We start from the raw sequence: 17,532 nt of genomic DNA on the forward strand, positions 1-17,532 counted from the left end.
ACTCTGGCAATGCGAAAGGACCTTGATATGGATTTAAATGTGACATACTCCCATTTTAACCTTTATGCTGGCAGAGTTATGTAAAGGGGCCTTCACCTTAATACAAGGCCTTAGAAGAAATTTGAAAGGTTGTTAGACCTGATGCTGGGTGATTTTCTGTAGAACTCTATTGTGGAGTAATATTAAACAGCAGTCAGTATTTCCTGGTCTTGTACATTTCTTCATGCAGCTGAAATGGGTGAGATCTGGGCAAAGCCTATAGTCTTAATATGAAAGATTGTAAGGTTTCAGATGTGGAGCAGGAGAGTTCAGTTTGGCCAGCCTGGGAATCAAATATAAATTCACAAAGAAGCAAACAAATTATTTTCCACCCACCCCTTCAGAAATGTGCGTTCTAGCATTTAGTGCTTCATATTGTTTTCTGGGAGGCTCATTTTCAGGTAAAAGTTCCCGTCTCCCAGATACCTTTTGGGCATGTGTGGGGGAAGGGGAAACCGGGCTTGTGTTACTCTACAGGAATCCTGTAGGCTGGATTGTGACTAACACTAATGTGTCTGCACAGGGGAATCAGTTTATCCACCACACACACACACTCACACACATGCAGCCTCTCCTCACATCGTGTCACAGGTGCAGGAGGAAGAGTAGTGGTGAGGAGTGGGCAGAGCCAAGGCTCCACCTCTCCAAAATGTGCTGGCCAGCGGAGCTGAGACACAATGAGGGGGCAATAGTCTACATATGATGAAAAACCTGTAGCAAAGTATTTTCCCCTTCAACTCCAGGAGCAATGGGGAACAGGGGAAGAATTGTGACTCCTTCATTCACAGTCCATCCCTGGGTTTCCTCACAGAGCACCACAAATACACTCCACCCCACACTCAATGCTTTAAGCCTCAATCTAGTCCTCCTGGAGCAGTATTAACAATCTTGGAAGACAATCCCATGCAATCTTCACATGGAAAAATGGTGGCAGAAATGCAGGGTGTTCATAAATGGGCGAGTGATATAGGGATCCTGAATGGGTTCAGAGAATTCTTCAACAATGAAACAAGATCAGAATCCAACCCAGCACAGCTTCTTCAAGAAGTCCTGTGGAGGAATACAAATCCAGTGCAAATTTGATTGTTGATTGCCTCAGGTGAGATGAGGAAGAAACTTCCTAAGGGCTGGTATCCTGTAAGTGCTTACTGCAGGGTTTCTTTCACCTTCTTTTGAAGCATTGAGTTCTGGCCCCTGTCAGGTGCTGGGATAGATGGATCACTTGTCTGATTTAGGATGGTTATTCTGTTCTTCCTAGAATTGTGTAGCTAATGAATTTAGCAGTCATGTTTAGACAGTTCCCTCAATGTGGTGATTCACTCACTGGAATGATTGTTTTTGTTACCTAGTTAGTTACTGTGATAGTTTCTGCTGGCCTGCTTGAAATGGACTGTGGCAACCCAAGTTGGCAGACAGAAATAATGCTATTTGCTGTAAAGTAATTATACCTCATGCTCCATATTCTTCTTCTTTTTTTTTTTTTTAATAATTAAAACGTTAATTTCCATCTCAAATCATGCTTTGGTGTTTTCAGGCTAAAGCAAAAGAAGTTTAAACCAGGAATTGACCTACTGTTTCCAGATCAGCAATTTGTGAAAAATAAGTAACGATGCCCATAAAGTCTCCAGTCGGGTTTTCAGAAAGCAATGGGTATTCATTTCTCTAATAGAATAATGAATAGCGTGGCCACAATCAATCTGCAGTCCTTCCTGTGGGCCTAGCAATCCCATTTACAGTTTTAAGAACAAATTGTTAACCACGCTTTCACCATCTCTGTAAATGTTGTGCCTCATACAGAGTACTGTCCTGATGTAGGATCAGATGTTGTACAGTACATGTCCACTGGTGGATCGTTTATATAAGGCCTGGGGGTGGGGAAGAGGGGAGTGTTCCTTCATCCTAGGAAATAGTACCTTTTAGACAGAAGCTGTCCATTTTCTTACTCCTGCCACTGCAAGGAAAATTATTTTCTTACTATTAAAGACTTGGACAGGGGCACATTATAGCTGGTAGCATGTCTTTCAGTCTTGAAGACAGGGTATTCTTACGGCAACATAGGGATATTTTATTGTGCTGGAGACAGATTTTTTTCCCCAACTAATCCTGGTGCCTACAGCTGCTGTCTAGCTATCACTCCCTAAAAAGCAGGGAAGGAACTTCTGAACATCTGTAACAGCTACATTAAGTGGTGTGGTTTATTGTAGAATTATGGATGATGACGACTGGATTACTAAATTGTAAATCAATCAACTGCACGCTGACAATATCCTAAACCATGAGAGGTGAAACAGAAACAGACAGTGATTGGCTGAACCAACTGGTGACCTCTCTATCCCCAGTCATTTTTCTTTATTGTTATTTTGAAAAGATTTGAACCCTACATAAAAATAAATTTTAAAAAAATTGATGTAAAGATCATTTTTTGTTGCTGTGAATAGTGACACTGATGTTCTGGGGTGCAATTCAGACCAGTGAGTGGTTATGTCACTGCCTGCCTCGTAACCTAGGGTGCTTCACAAAGCTTTGGTGTTGTAGCTCACAACCTGGGCCTACCAGCATGCAGGTCACACCCTGAATGTGCTGGACAGCCCTGGGTCAGCAGCTCTGACCCCAACGGCCTGCCCACAGCCCCACTCTGTCTGCCACTTGCAGGGTGCTTCCCACACACCCCCATTCCCGAATTTCCCCCAAACGGTGTACTCTGTGCTGTTCTGCCCTCTCCTGGACAGCTCAGAGAAATAATATGGTAAGTTTGTTCCTCTGAAGACACAGAACACATCACAGCTTATTAACTTAACTGGGAATAAACAGACCTTCCCTTTAAACTTAGCACTGTGTTGGTTTGTGGTAAAAATTAAATAAATGTAGTAACAACAGGACATAGGTTAAGTGATGCTAAGGAAAAGGAACAAAGTTAAAAAGGGTTACACTCAAAAGTCTAAAACTTAATCTCGCAAGATCCAGGTTGTTCAAGATATTATCTCTCACCAGTCATTTTTCTTCCCAGCCATGGCTGACTTTCCCTCAGTCAGGACCTTTCACAAAAGCACCAGGTGCTGGCTTCCCTTGTCTTCATAGGTGAAAGGTCTTTGCGTAAACAGGTTTTTTACCTATATTCCGTTCCAGAGACTTCAGCAACCCACTCCATTGAAAGGACCACACAGTACCACCACTGATATCCAGGATTTTGCACACCTAACAAGCAATCCAGTTAAAGGTTTTAGCTGCACAGACAGGATATAATTCAAGCTGTATAGTTGATTATTTTGATCTGGTGTTTAAGTGCTTTCCTGTGTAATTAAGTAGAGGAACAGTATTAGACAGTGGCAGCTCAAAGTGATCTTAACGGTAAAAGTGATTGATTAGTGGCTCTGCTTCCTTTGGGATTATGTGGTGGCTGTTTGTCGGCATCAGCTGCTCCCAAGCTGGAAAGCATTAATGAATTGAGAAGAAGGTGCTCTGATCCTCTCCCTAGGCCACACCATCATTTTGCACAAGAAAAGTGAACAACATTGCAGGCACCTCTAACTGCGCTGATTTAGACAAGGGATCTGTGTGAGGGAAGGAAGGGCCAGGCGTCTTGCTTGTTGTTAATAAGTGCCTTTAATTTGCACCATTTGGGATGTTAGTTCAACTGTAAATTGTATTGCCGATCTGGGGTTGTTCTGTCTCACTAGCAGCCCAATGCTGCTAGCAGGTGTCGTGCAGCTGAGCTCTTTGGGTTTGGGTTCTCCTAGTAGATTGCACTGTATGTGGTCTCTGAATGGGTTGCACTGCTCATTGTGATCTCTGTATTGAGAATACATTGGTTTTGTGTTACTCTGGCTGGCTGGGAGTTGGAATCCATTGAGGGCGGTGGATGCTTGGGGCTTTTCATTCTTATTTTTCAAAGCTGTGTCAGCATTTTGAGTCTGTTTCTTGAGTCTTCTCCAGCACTGTCACCTGGGAGAATGGGGTTTGGATTTAAAGCACCTTGCATTTTTCTTCCTACTTAGAGCTCTTTCTTATATGGTACTAACTTCCTTGATTGTCCCTTTCCCTCTGAGATTAAGAGCTTGATTCAGCTTTCGCTGAAATCAAAAGACGGTCTCCCATTTACTTTGAGGGGAATTGAAACAGTCCCCAAACACCTCTAAGAAAATGCAAAAATTTGAGGCATTTGCATTGAAGCCTCCTGATACAAAAACTGAATCCCTTCAGGTTCTGACAGGCAGACTGCTGTACAATTATCCTATCTAAGTGGTTGCTTTACATTGCCTAATCTTCCAGCCTATCTTACTACCCCCTTTCCTTTTTCTCCCTTCCTCCCAAATAGTTCATCATGGTTTATCCATAACACTTCATGCAGAAACTTTTCTTACCCATTGCACTGTTGCTCTAGAAATGTTCCTCGAGTGTCTCTGCCTGTGATCCATGAGTCACTCAGAGAGAAGGCTAACTTGCAGCTCAAAGGAGAATGGAATTTCCAGTGTAGCAGCTTTGTTTGTCACTGATCTAGACAAGGTACCTTTGCATATTGCATGACTTCTGCTTCCTCTTCATTTTTGCATTATTTCAGCTTGCTGCCAATGTGCCTTCTCTGTGGCAGACTCTAGAATGTGCATCCCTCTCATAGATTCATAGGCCAGAAGGGACCATTGTGATCGTCTATCATTTAGTCTGACCTGCTGTGTAACACAGGCCATAGAACTTGCCCAAAATAATTCCTAGAGCAGATTTTTTACATAAACATCCAATCTTTATTTTAAAATTGCCAGTGATGGAAAATCAACCACAACCTTTGGTAAATTGTTCCAATGGTTAATTACTCTCACTGTTAAAAATGTACATCTTATATCCAGTCTGAATTTATCTAGCCTCAGGTTCCAGCCATTGGACTGTATTAATCTTTCTCTGCTATATTGAATAGCCTATTATTAAATATTTGTTCCCCAAATAGATGGTTACAGACTGTGATCAATCCTCACTACTTAACGTTATTTTTGTTAAACTAAATAGACTGAGCTCCTTGAATCTATCACTATAAGATGAGTTTTCTAACCCTTTAATCATTCTCATGGTTCTTCTCTGAACCCTCTCCAATTTTTCAAAATCCTTTTTGAATTGTGGACATCAGAATTGGATGCAATATTCCAGAAATGGTCGCACCAGTGCCAAATACAGAGACAAAATAAACTCTCTACTCCTAATTGAGATTCTCCTGTGTCACACAGGGAGTTATGTTCAGCCAGCAGTCATCCATGACCCACAAATCTTTTTCAGTCACTCCTTCCCAGGATAGATTCCCCCATTGTATAAGTATGGCCTATGTTCTTTGTTCCTAGATGTTTGCATTTACATTTAGCCATATTAAAACACATATTGTTTGCTTGCACACCAAGCAAACTACATTGCTTTGTATCAGTGACCTGTCCTCTTCATTATTTGCCACTCCCCCAATTTTTGTGTAATCTGCAAACTTTATCTGTGATGATTTTGTTTTATTCCAGGTCATTAAAATAATGTTAAATAGTGTGGGGCCAAGAACAGATCCATGTGGCAGTCCACATGAAACATATCTGTTCAGTGATAATTCCCCATCTACAGTTACATTTTGAGACCTACCATTTAGCCAGCTTTTAATCCATTTAAAGTTTCCCATGCTCATTTTATATCTTTCTAGATTTTTAATCAAAATGTTGTATGGTACCAAATCAAAAGCCATACAGAAGTCTTAAGTGATATTACTTTTATCACCCAAACTTGTAATCTCATCAAAAATATTTCAAGTTAATTTGAGAACTTTATTAATTTTATTTTCAATAAACCCATATTGATTGACATTAATTGCATTACTCTCCTTTAATTCGTTATTAAAGAGTCCTGTATCAGCTGTGCCATTTTCTTGCCAGTAATCAATGTCAAACTGATAGGCCTATAATTACCCGGGTCATCCTGTTTGCACTCTTTAAATATCAGCACAACATTAGCTTTCGTCAATCTTTGGAATATCCCAGTGTTCCAAGATTTCGTGAAAATCAATATTAATGGTCTGCCCAGATCCTCAGCCAACTCTTTTAAAACTCTTAGATGTAAGTTATCTGGACCTGCTGATTTAAAGGTTTTTAACTCTAGTAGCTGCTGATTATTATCCTTCTGTGATACTAGTGGAATGGAAAGAGTGTTGTTATCCTATGATGAGACTACATCATCTGTGAGATACGCCACAATGCAGTGCTGATACTTAGGATCACCTATGGATCCCTGCCCACTGACTTCAGAAGCCTATCCAATCTTGTGTCTTGGATCCAGAAAGACAGCAGACCATCCTACTGTCCACTTGTTCCTTGCTGAATGTTCTTTCTAGTCTTCTGAGTATTGAATCCCCAGTAAGGATCATCTGTCCTCCTTGGACAGTAGGAACACTCTTTGTGGGCAAGCTTGCTTTCCTTACAAGTTTAGCCAAGCTGCCATCCATGCCTGTACATCTCTCCATTCCCTTGAACTAGCTGGATCTTGAGAGGTATATTCCACAGTTTCCACATTGAGGACCTGGGATCATTTGGAAACTTATAGCTGTCTAGAATTCATCCTGGTCCTCTTCTCTTTGATGGTCACAGCCTGCCCGTCCTCATGTGTCTTCAGCTGTGAAGAATGCCACTGTGACCTCTTCTTTCTGGTAGTTTCAAACTGCCAGGCCTCCATTCTGATCTCTCTCTCTCTCTCTCTCTCTGACTCCTTGGTGGCCAGCTCTTTTCTTTCTTGAGTCAGGGGTATTGGTGTTTCCTGAATCCGGCAGTCTGGGAGATTCTCTGATTCTCAGTAATGTCTCTACTTAGCCCTCCAATCCAAGAATCTTTTCCTCCAGCACAGCCACCAACTTGCTCTTCGTGCACAGAAAATCCCACCTGGTCTCAGGCAGGAAAGGAAACATGGCACATCTTTGTAGGCACTGTTCCATCTCAGGCCATCTTAAAATCACGTGTAGAGCTGAACTTAGAAGGAAAGCCTCTCACACGTCCTCCAAAACTCTCTTGTTTCTGTTCTTCTGTTTGCAACTCTTCTTTCTGAAATGTGCCAGTATTAAATGCAAAACACTGTTTCAGCACACAGAGGGTTAATTTTATTTGTCTAATGTGTATTTATCGGTTGAAATGTATCTAGATCTGGCTTGATAGCCCAGAAAGCTGGAGCCCTAAAGTTGTTGTTCTTTAAAACTGCTATAGCATGGTTTACAGTGCAGATTTCCCTGCAGTACCCTCCCAGTGTGGCTCTGTCCTGATGGAGAGGAGAAGAGAGTAGTTCAGCCTTTCTGCAGAGACTAAAGCTTGTGATGGCATGTTCTGTGATGTGGACACTTGCCTCCCGAGGCACTAGAAATGAGGTCCTCAACTCATTCCATATACAGGAGGTCACTGTACAGACGGTAACTACTTCCATCCACTGCCAATCTAGTGTGAATTCAAATTGCTGTCACAGAGGTTGAAAAGCTCTGTGGCTCATTACCAGTCATCCAAGCCATACAGTGTTCCTCGGGGATTAATTTATTTTTTAAATAAGTCTAATATAGAAAAAATATGTATACAAAAGCCTGGTAAACCGCTGGTCACACTGGTTTAGAACTAGCAGGGCTGTAATTGGTTTGTAAAAATGTTAATACCGTCACTTTGTGTAGCGCTAAAATTAACAGAAATGAAAGCCTCTGTTATACAGCCACTTAAGTGAAGGCAGTGAAAATATTTTTACAGCGAATGTAAACATTTTTCCGCCTGAAATTTCCCATTATATGATAGGGAAGGTATAATAAAAGCTGAAAAATGCGAAGAGTGGAAAAAGAATTCCCACATTCCCACAATCTGTCCTGTGCCAAAATAGATGAGACTCTTCTGGTGGTGAAACTTTCTCTTGCAATCTGTCAGCATTCAGATGTGCTATTGATCAGCCAGTTTACGAAAGTCATTCAGAGATCACATCAAGCTTCTTGAGACCTCAGAAATGTAATAAAGAGAATGCAGTTGGGTATTTGATTTGTAACTTGCCATCATCTTTGGTGCCTGGCTTGAGTAGAAGACACCATTTCCGAAGTGTGTGAGCTGTGAGGGGTTATGATAATAAAGGACAGCACTTGCTCAGAAACATTACAGGTAACATTAGCTTTTAGTGGGTTCTGAAGCTCCAGAGGATTTTGAAATGCTCTCCCCCTCCCTCTTTTGTGTGTGTGTGTTTGCACGTGCGCACGCACTTGTATTTTGCCAATTCTATTCACATCTGTCACTTTGACAAATGAACTTGCAATTCACTCCTAAGGTTCATAACAACTCGTGTTGTTGAAATGAACTCCTTTTAGAAAGATCATGCAAAAGGAACTCCTGTGCTTTCATAGCAACTGAATTCACATTTTCAAAATATCCTTGTTTTTGTTTTTAACCACCTATCCATGTCCATTTGGTGTAGATAAATTAATTGAATTGTACTAACTGAGTTATAAAATAGTCATACAATGCTAGGATAGTGAGAACATCAAATACCTAGATAGATAGATATAGATATAGATAATAGTATACTCTTAGCAAATCTAAACTAGAGATGTATGTAGGACAGTATATTACCTACAAGAGCTCATTAATACTCCATAGCATTGAGATCTTAGGTAAAGCTGTATCCTTACTTCATATATGGTGGAAATTACTTTTCAGGCTTCCATTCCTGATAGCTTAGGAGGAATTAATATCCAGCCATTCCTGTATTCAGGATGCCCCAACTAGAGTAACATTCTGCCAGTGTTGCCAGATGTTCTGCCTTTTGAAGGAGTCTCACTTTTGCCCCACAACCCTGAAGGGTGCAATGCCTCCTGAATGTCAAGACTGGCTAGATATTTTCTCCCTCCCCTCCAGTAGAAGCCCATGTTCCAGCCACCTCTTCCGGGCTCACTCCAGCTCCTGCACTCCAATTCTTCAGCCCTTAAGAGTTCTGCTGAACAGGAAGGGAGAAGTGTTGTAGAATTGGGCACTCGCAGTTTAATTGGAAAGAGGAGTAGAGACTGTTGGCCTGCAGCACTGTCAGCCTCCCCATCTCTCTCTCACACACACACACACACACACACACACACACACACACACTGACACACTTAATACTGCAGAGGGTGAGGTAGGGACCGGGGCGTGCGTGGGAATTTAAATTTGACTGTTTTGGGGGTGGGGGCACATTAGAGCAGCTGCCAAGGGCTGGAGCAGCCGCTGGGGCCGGGGCTGGACCAGAAATACATATTTTTAGATTAATACTGGGGGGCACAGTGCCCCTGCTTGTCCCCCCCTTGTGCATGCCCCTGGATAGGGACCTATCGGGGGAGAGCATGTGAAAGACAGGAGTGAGGAGGAGGCAGAGAGCGAAGTGGGGACAGACGCATGAGCAAAGGCAAAATTCCAGGCTTTCTTTATTATACATGTTAGACCAGCAAAAAGAGGCACAGCCCAACGTTTTTTTCCTTTGCAGGTCAGCTTGCAATAGGGATCACTCACTCTGAGCAGTTGTTATCATGTAACAACTGTGTATGCAGATACAAGGAATGTATCATGCATAGATGCACGTTTTTTCCTACTGTCAGATTCAAAATTCAACATTTGAGTATTCCAAGTTACTGCGACCCTCTCCCTCACTTTGGTTGGAACAGAATACTTATGGCAGTTGGCCCTCTCTAGATCTGTACAAAGTCACATGGAGGTTTCTTTCTGTTGGTTTGGTTTGTGTAGAGTTCTCGCCATAGCCATTACAGTCTTCTTTGAACCAGCCTGACCTATTTTAAACTGTGGCGAGGTGCCTATGTATTCTTTCTCATGCGGACATCACAGGGGGAGTCAATTTGGAGCACTTTATGTAGCTTCATTGGTGGCTGAGACGGATGAAAAAAATGCTTTTAAAAAAATAATTTATTCCTTCCTTTTTCCTTCTTTCCTTCCTTTTTTTTTTTTTAACACTAAATTGTGGCTGCTTTTTTGCCTCTTTCCTCATGGTCTCAGCATCTGCTATCCTTTCTGCAATGTTTGCGAGGAGGAAGCCTTGTGTTCAAAACACACACGCACACACGCGCACACGCACACTCTCTCTCTCTCTCTCTCTCTCTCTCTCTCTCATTCCAAAGTTACTTCTCATGTTACAATGAAGGCCTGTGTCAGTAAGGCCCACAATGCATTGATCAGACCTCAGATTTTGTGAAAAAAACAGCTGAAGGTGTATGCCCTTCCTTTTGTGGTTAGCCAGAGATAAATTCTCATTCAGCCCCATGTTAGATATTTCTGGTTATTATAGAGTCATGGGTAACTGAAACATCTGTGGTATTTAGATAACAGATTTTAATTGGTTGTAAAATAAGGAAATACAAACCATGGATACTCACTGTAACAAGCAACTACAGCTGTTGAGTCAGCTCTTCCATTTTTAACTCTGTTCCTTCGTTCAGTTTTTACATGTCCATAGCAATTAAAATGTGCTCTGAGGGGTGGCATCTATGCAAGGTCACAACCCCAGCATCCAGATATATGTATACTCTGCCAACTGTACAGCCGATCCATTTTGAGGAACTACATTGCTCAGCCTGTTGCCTTCTAGATTAATACAAATCCAGACAAGGGACCTGATGCAGCTGTCTATGCTAAATCTCTTCTGTGGCTAAATAGAACCTCTGTCTCCAGGGCTGGCAGATCTGGGCCATTCACAGACTCTAAAATTCACTTTTTAAAACGTTTTAAAAAAATCAGTTTGTTTTTAAATTCTTTTTAGCCATTATACGGGGAAAAAAGTCACTGTGATAGAACCCTTCTATTGTCCCTCTCTGTTAGCAGGTTAATTACTACTGACTCATTGCGGCAGGTCTGGCTAATTAGATGGCTCTGAATGGACCAGAGGTAAGAGAAGTTTTATGGAAGGAGCAGCTATGATCTGGGATTGACAGGTCCTAAGGAAAGGAGTTTTTGGAGCAGCCAAGCCAAGGCTGGAGTTTGTGATTCTTTTTGAGTCACCCCTTTTGATGGTAAAACCCAGCTCCAGAAGGAGGTGATTTTTCGACTCTTTACGAGTGGGAAGTTAGTTTGAAACTAGGGGGGTGGATTCTACCTGCTTTATGTCACCATTTTGTATTTATAAAACTATGAAATGTCTCTAATTTTGAAAAGCATACCTGTGAACCTGATTTTACTCAGGTGATTATTCCATAATAGTCCAATTTCTTGTTATTTTGTCAGGAATTTTTTTTAATTACTGTATTATGAGAGCATTATTTTCCCCATTCCAGCTTCCCCAAGACTGAAATGTTCCTAAGAGCATTAGATCTGGTGCACCTATAAGCACCAAATCAATGGACCAGTGTATCTGCTGGATTATTGTCCAGTATGTAATGGGATGCTTGCAAGCATCATTGAGTCAGTGACCTGTGAGCTCAGAAGAGTGTATATGATGGTACTGAGTAGGTCACATAATAAAGAATTCTACCTTTTTAAAAAATAAAGGTCTCAAGAGCACAGGCCATCAGGCAAAAGAAATCCAGCTCTGCAAAATAAATGCAGGTATCAAAGCATGCATTGGCTTGATATGTAGATGTGGTGGTCTACTGAAAAAATAATAAAGCTCTAAGTATGTATTTACATGTGTTGAGGACAGAGTATTGACCTTAATACTGAATTTCCTGGCTTTGGTTGATGTGTCACAATTTTTATTTAAACATAGGAGGGGTTGTTTGTTTGTTTTTCTTTTTGTCTATGACTTTAAAAGGGCTCCAGGAGGTTATTGTGTGTGAAATGAAGGAAGTCTAAATGAACACCATATGGGAGGAAATAGACTGAGGAAAATTAGACCTATTTGCTACCAAAGGAAGTGATCATTATATATGTATTAAATTACAATTTCTACCAGAGAGAGCATGTTGTTATGGAAGAGGTCTGATTGTAGAAGAAAAATAGAAATTGAACAATATGGAGCTGGAGAGAACTCTAAAAGAGATGGGTAGAGATTCCATTTCTTGATATTAAATAAATTGTAAAGCACTTAGGAACTTTCATTGAATCAAGTGCTTTAATTGGCTAAACAGAGAGCGTTCTCCAGTTAAATGCTTTCCACAACAAGAGACAGTTCCATTATGGCTCTAGGGGTAGGAGCAGAATACAGCTTAAATCATTATTTTTTAAGTTACCTCTGGTATCACTTCATAATAAATGTATAAAGCACTTAGATATTCAACTTCATTTAAAATGCTTGCTACCTCATTTACGGCTCAGGAATCACCAGGGAACCACCATTCAGTCCAGTAACCTCATTGCCTGAACTGCTCATTAGGAGCCATTCTGTTTTCAAGGGAGGCAACCTTGGCAAACGAAAAGTAATACTTACACAGTAATTCCCGTAATTGCCTCTGTGAGGTGAGAGTTTAAACGGTTGCTGTATGGAACAAGAGTTTTTCTTACTTTTTTATAAACAAACACTTACTTCTTTTTGCAGGCTAAACAGCAGTACAAACGAATTTGTTCTGTACACTCCAAGCCCAGTCTCCTTTTCGTTTGACAGATGGGAGGCAGGCTCACATAGGCCGTTTACAGCAAGAACTGACACACATTATGGATTGAGGAACCACCACAAAAGTCTTTTAACTACAGTGAGGGTACACATGGGCTTCACTTACGTAGAAGCCTTCTCCCCCACCACATGTCCCACACTGTACTAGCATTTCGTTTAAACCAAGCAAAGCATTCTCAGTCTTCTAAGCCAGCAGGCTCCCTGTTCAGTTCAGTTAGTTCATCAAGAACACAGGGGGGTTGGAGCCTGTTTTGTTTTGCTTTAAGGGAGAAATTGTAGCCCTAAGGCATGTTGCCCTGACAGATTGAGGTTATACAGCTGAAGTAGACCCCTGCAGCTTCCTTTTCCTCCCCCTTCTCTGGCAGGCAAGATGAAGCACTTATGAGTGGAAGCAGCTAGGCCTGGTGTTTATCTGGCTGAGAGCCACCAAAGGAAACAAGAAGGGCTTGCAGTAGTTTTGTGGGTTTAGCACAAGACCATTTTCCTGTGAGGACTCTTGAATGTTAAGTGAGAACCAGCAGAAAAAAATAATAATGTGCCCTTTTCAGCTAGATGGGGGAAATGGTTAATCTTAACAGCAAAGAGGGGATTGTACTGAAGAAGGTCAACATAAATGCTTCACTGAAATAAGATTAGAAACTTCCAGCACATTTTAATGACCAGCAGTGAGAAGCAAGAGGTCTGTATCAAAGTGGGTGGGGAATAAATGTAAATAAAATGGAGAGAACAAGTGTTCATACATAGAAGCTATTGCTTAGTTGCTAAGTCATGTTGGCTGCTAGATAGCAAGAGCGAGGCAGGAAAGTGTCGTTTATAAGATGAAGGTTTTCACTTCCCATTAATGGCACAAAGGGTTTCTTGACAAGATTGGCCCAAGGAATTATTTAACTATTATTTGTGCTATATTGGCACGTAGAGGCCCCATCCAAGATCAGGGCCCCTTTGTGCTAGGAGGCTGCACATACCCGTGGTCAGAGACAATCCTAGCCCACAAGATAAATAGACAAGATGGACAAAGGAAGCATTGTTCCCCCTTTCCAGATGGCAAACTGAGGCACAGAGAGACTGACTTGCCTGAGGGCAGTTCGGAAGCCTGCAGCAGAGCCAAGAATTGAACTCAGGTTTTCTGAGCTCAGTACAGTGAGTTTACCACAGGACCATCCTTCCTCTGGTGTAATAATGGTTCTTTTTCTCAAATTGCAGTTATAAAACTTGGTTGTTTTACCAAAACCATGAAAATTCAGATTGTTTTCATTTTTTTCAAACCTCTTTCCCAAGGAGGTGCATAGAAGAGGAGCCCCCAAGAATAGGGACTGTGATTTTGCCTTGTCTGCCTGTGACATGGGCAAAAAAACCCAAAGTACCTTACCAAATACGGCTTCCATTTTTTTGCTGGAGCTGTTAACTCCAAGAAGGTCAGCGAGGCCTGGCATGGCATCACCAAAATGAGATAGGTTTTTTTATGAGGCAGTGTTGAATAGGCCTATCTGGGTTAGAAGAAGACCACAGTTCTGAAGTGAGCAGTGCAGTCTTTAGGCATATTTGAATTAAGTCGCTGCATAGGGCACCCAGCTGAAAGGAAGGGGCACTCACAGGTGCATGTATGGTATGGGTTTATTTTATCTCTGATGACAAAAGAGAAGTTCACTAATCAAGTGTTCATAAATTTCAAACTGCTGCTGACAAGTGGCAATGCCTGTGTTTTTAACCACACGGAAGAAAAATTCTAGGCTTCAGACTTTCTTATACATTGTTGCTATGGTAATAATAATACCTCTGCCAACTGTTGCTAAAAGATGGGGCGTGCTGTATGGCTAACTTTTCTTTGAAGTTAAGTGTAACTCTAAAACGTCTGTTTGGAGAATTTGAAAATCTTGGGTTAAAATGTTCATACTTGGGTGCCTAAAGTTAGGCTCCTAAATCCATCATTATTCTCCTAGATCAGGGGTTCCCAAACTTGGTTCGTGGCTTGTTCAGGGTAAGCCCCTAGCGGGCCACGAGACGCTTTGTTTACCTGAGCGTCCACAAGTATGGCCGCACACAGCTCTCAGTGGCCGGGGTTCACCATTCACAGCCAATGGGAGCTGCAGGAAGCGGTGGCCCGCTTTATAATTCTCTTTGTCTCTCTGTACCCTTTGTGTGGCTTTTTTTCGAGCTCCCTTTGGTGGCCTTGCTGCTTCTAGGACTTTTTCCTCAGCTCAGCATAGTTTCTGAATGCATCACCATTTACCTAGTCCTGCTGCTGGTATTCCAGTCCCCAAAGGTGCATCCTCCTTCCTCACCAGCAGATCAGCTTCCATCTTTTGAGGAGAAGTGGTTGCTACTTCAATCTTCTGTTGTGCTGGAAAGTGAGCCCTCCAAGTCTTCCAGTATCATCGGTCTCCTGTGCCCACCATACCCACGATGCCACCCATTGCTGGAATCTTAGCGAGAGACCACACATTGTAAATTATTTGCTAGTACTCCTCCTCCATTAAAATAGCTTTTGCAGTAACACTGGGGAGAAGGGGATATTGCTTTTTAATCCTTTCACTGCTGTGCCCAACTGCAGCTTTTGCACGGTACCAGGATGTAGCATAGTAATGCTGAAGTGCTAGTTTTCTCGGTTTTAGTGGAATGTTGGCATTTCAAGGCATTAGATGGGGCAGCATCTGGAATGTTAGTTTTTCTTCATATACTAGGTACATTTTATCTCTGCAGTTAAGAAGTTGACCAGTAGATGGTCTTGTGGTAAAGGCACAGCACTGTGGCTCAGGATATTCAGATTGAGTTCCTAGCTCTGCCACAGACTTCCTGTGTGACATTGCCCAAGTCACTTAATCTCTCTGGGCCTCGCTTCTCCATATGTAAAATGGCCATACTAATGCTTTCTTTTTCCCCACCCTTGCTTACTTAGATTATAAGCTCTTCAGGGCAGAGACTATCTCTTCCTATGACTTTGTATGGTACCTAGCACAATGAGACCAGAACTTGATTGAAGCTTCCAAGTGCTACCGTTATCCGCATAAGATACAGTTTTATAACTACTTCATGAAAAATGCCCTTTGGATTCCATGGCAGTAAATTAAAAAAATAAATAAAAAGTCCACTATAGTTCACAAGTCAAAAAATGTGAGCTGTGTTTAGTGTCAGGGTCTGTTACTTGAACATCTGGCATCCATTGTGGCTTTCTTGGTCTTTCCACTGTCATATTTTATCCCCCTCTGTTAGAGGTTTCTTAGCACTGCTTATATAAACCAGAGCTGCATCCCAGTCAGGGGAGATGAATCATTATTATGGGTTGCAATGTAAAAGGAAGAGAAAGAAACTTAAGGGAGGTTCCTTCCCTCCCGACCCCCATTGTACAAATGTTTCTGGCACGGGGTGAGGTTGAAAACCTCCCGTGAATAGCCAACATGCTTACCAGCTGTGGTCACAAAAACAGAAAGTGAAAGAGTAATTGGGGTGTGATCCAACAGCCACTGAAGTTGATAGACTCTGACTCACTGTTGTGGGCTTTAGAGAACTAATAGGAAAGTGGGAAAGAAAACATTCTTTACAATTAGATTTCCTGGGCAAGGTCTGTGATGCATTTTCTTTAAATTAACTTGTTCCATCTCATACAGCAACGTGCATGACCATTAGGAAGCATAATACTGAAAGTGTTGGGAACATATGAGCATGCACTAACTTTAGCCAAGACAGAATTTTTACTTTGCATTTTTATTTTCTCTAAAAACAGTGCAGTGCCCCATATAACCTGCGCTAATGTCTGTCACGTTTATATCTATTTAGCTGTCCCAGTAATGCAGCAAGCTGTAGCAGCATTCCACAGACACTTGTTTAGCAAGAAAAGAATTCTGCTCCTCTCCTCAGACTACATCCTTCTTGAAGGACAAGATACAGAGTATCCCATGTGTCCTGTTACTCCAGTAAAGCCCCTTGTGCTCCTACCTGGAGATGACATCACACAGCCAGATAAGCCTGGGGCACCTCAGTGGATCTAATACCCTGCCTTCTTTAGCAGCTAGAAGCCTTTCACACCAAGGATCTGATCGAGTGCCCAATGAATTCAATGAAAGAACTCTAGTGGGCCTTGCAGTCAGGCTCCAGTTAGAACTGGTAATTGGCTACTCTTATTATGAGAGACGCAGAACATTTGGGTAGCCACACGCACCATGAACTGAGGCTGCAGTGACTCTTTGCACACCACAGAGTATCAGACATACAGTTTAAGGTGCCATTTGCATTTTAATACACTCCACTATACTCGGAGCTATGAAAATATATTCTATCACTATGTATGTTGTTCTTGACTGCCTTGCCTTTGTACCCATCCCACTTGGATATCAGAATTTTTCTCCTGTTTCGTTTGCATCTTTGTGGGTCAGTTGAAATGGGAGCTAGCAGGTGCTGGGGGTAGACTCCCCCCCCCCCCCCCCCCGGCTTATCTGTTTCCACAAAGAGTGTGTTTTCTTCCTGATTTCCCATTTAAAAAAAATATATCCTGCTGCTGCTGCTCCGTTCCTCAGTGCAGACTTCTGAGTTCAGTGCGGCAGCGAGATAACCGAAGTGCTAGGTGGCCCACTCAATAGGTCGGTGCGGTGATCAGGATTGGGTCAGTTTATAAATAGATCAGTTATTGGCCAGTGCTATCGCGTGAGTCTTGGCTGACTCCGGAAAGGCATGTTCGTGTGAAAGGCCAGTCAGACCCTAAAGCCAAAGTTGGTCTATGAGGCTGGTAGATCAGTTGAATCCTGATGATTTGTTCTGACATTGCTGTCTGTTACTGGAAAGCGATATCCCAGAGAGAGAGTTCTGAGTTGGTGTGACTAAAATGGAAAAGATGAGTTATGAGGAGAACATAGTCCTGGTGTCACTCAGTTTGCTTAGCAGTACAGATTCTAGGAAGAAAAGAATCTGTGAGAGGTAAATTAAATTAATGTTGAGACACTGACTGTTGCTGTTCTGTGC

The 17,532-nt window shown here is 42.0% G+C and overlaps 1 protein-coding gene across 1 annotated transcript in view; it reads left to right on the top strand.

The window, feature by feature from the left end:
* Window positions 1–17,532, top strand: part of HS6ST1 (heparan sulfate 6-O-sulfotransferase 1) — a 271,253-nt gene that overhangs the window by 246,601 nt on the left and 7,120 nt on the right. The window lies entirely within an intron of this gene.

Source organism: Lepidochelys kempii, chromosome 9 (genome assembly GCF_965140265.1).
Source record: "Lepidochelys kempii isolate rLepKem1 chromosome 9, rLepKem1.hap2, whole genome shotgun sequence".
Lineage (NCBI taxonomy): Eukaryota > Metazoa > Chordata > Testudines > Cheloniidae > Lepidochelys > Lepidochelys kempii.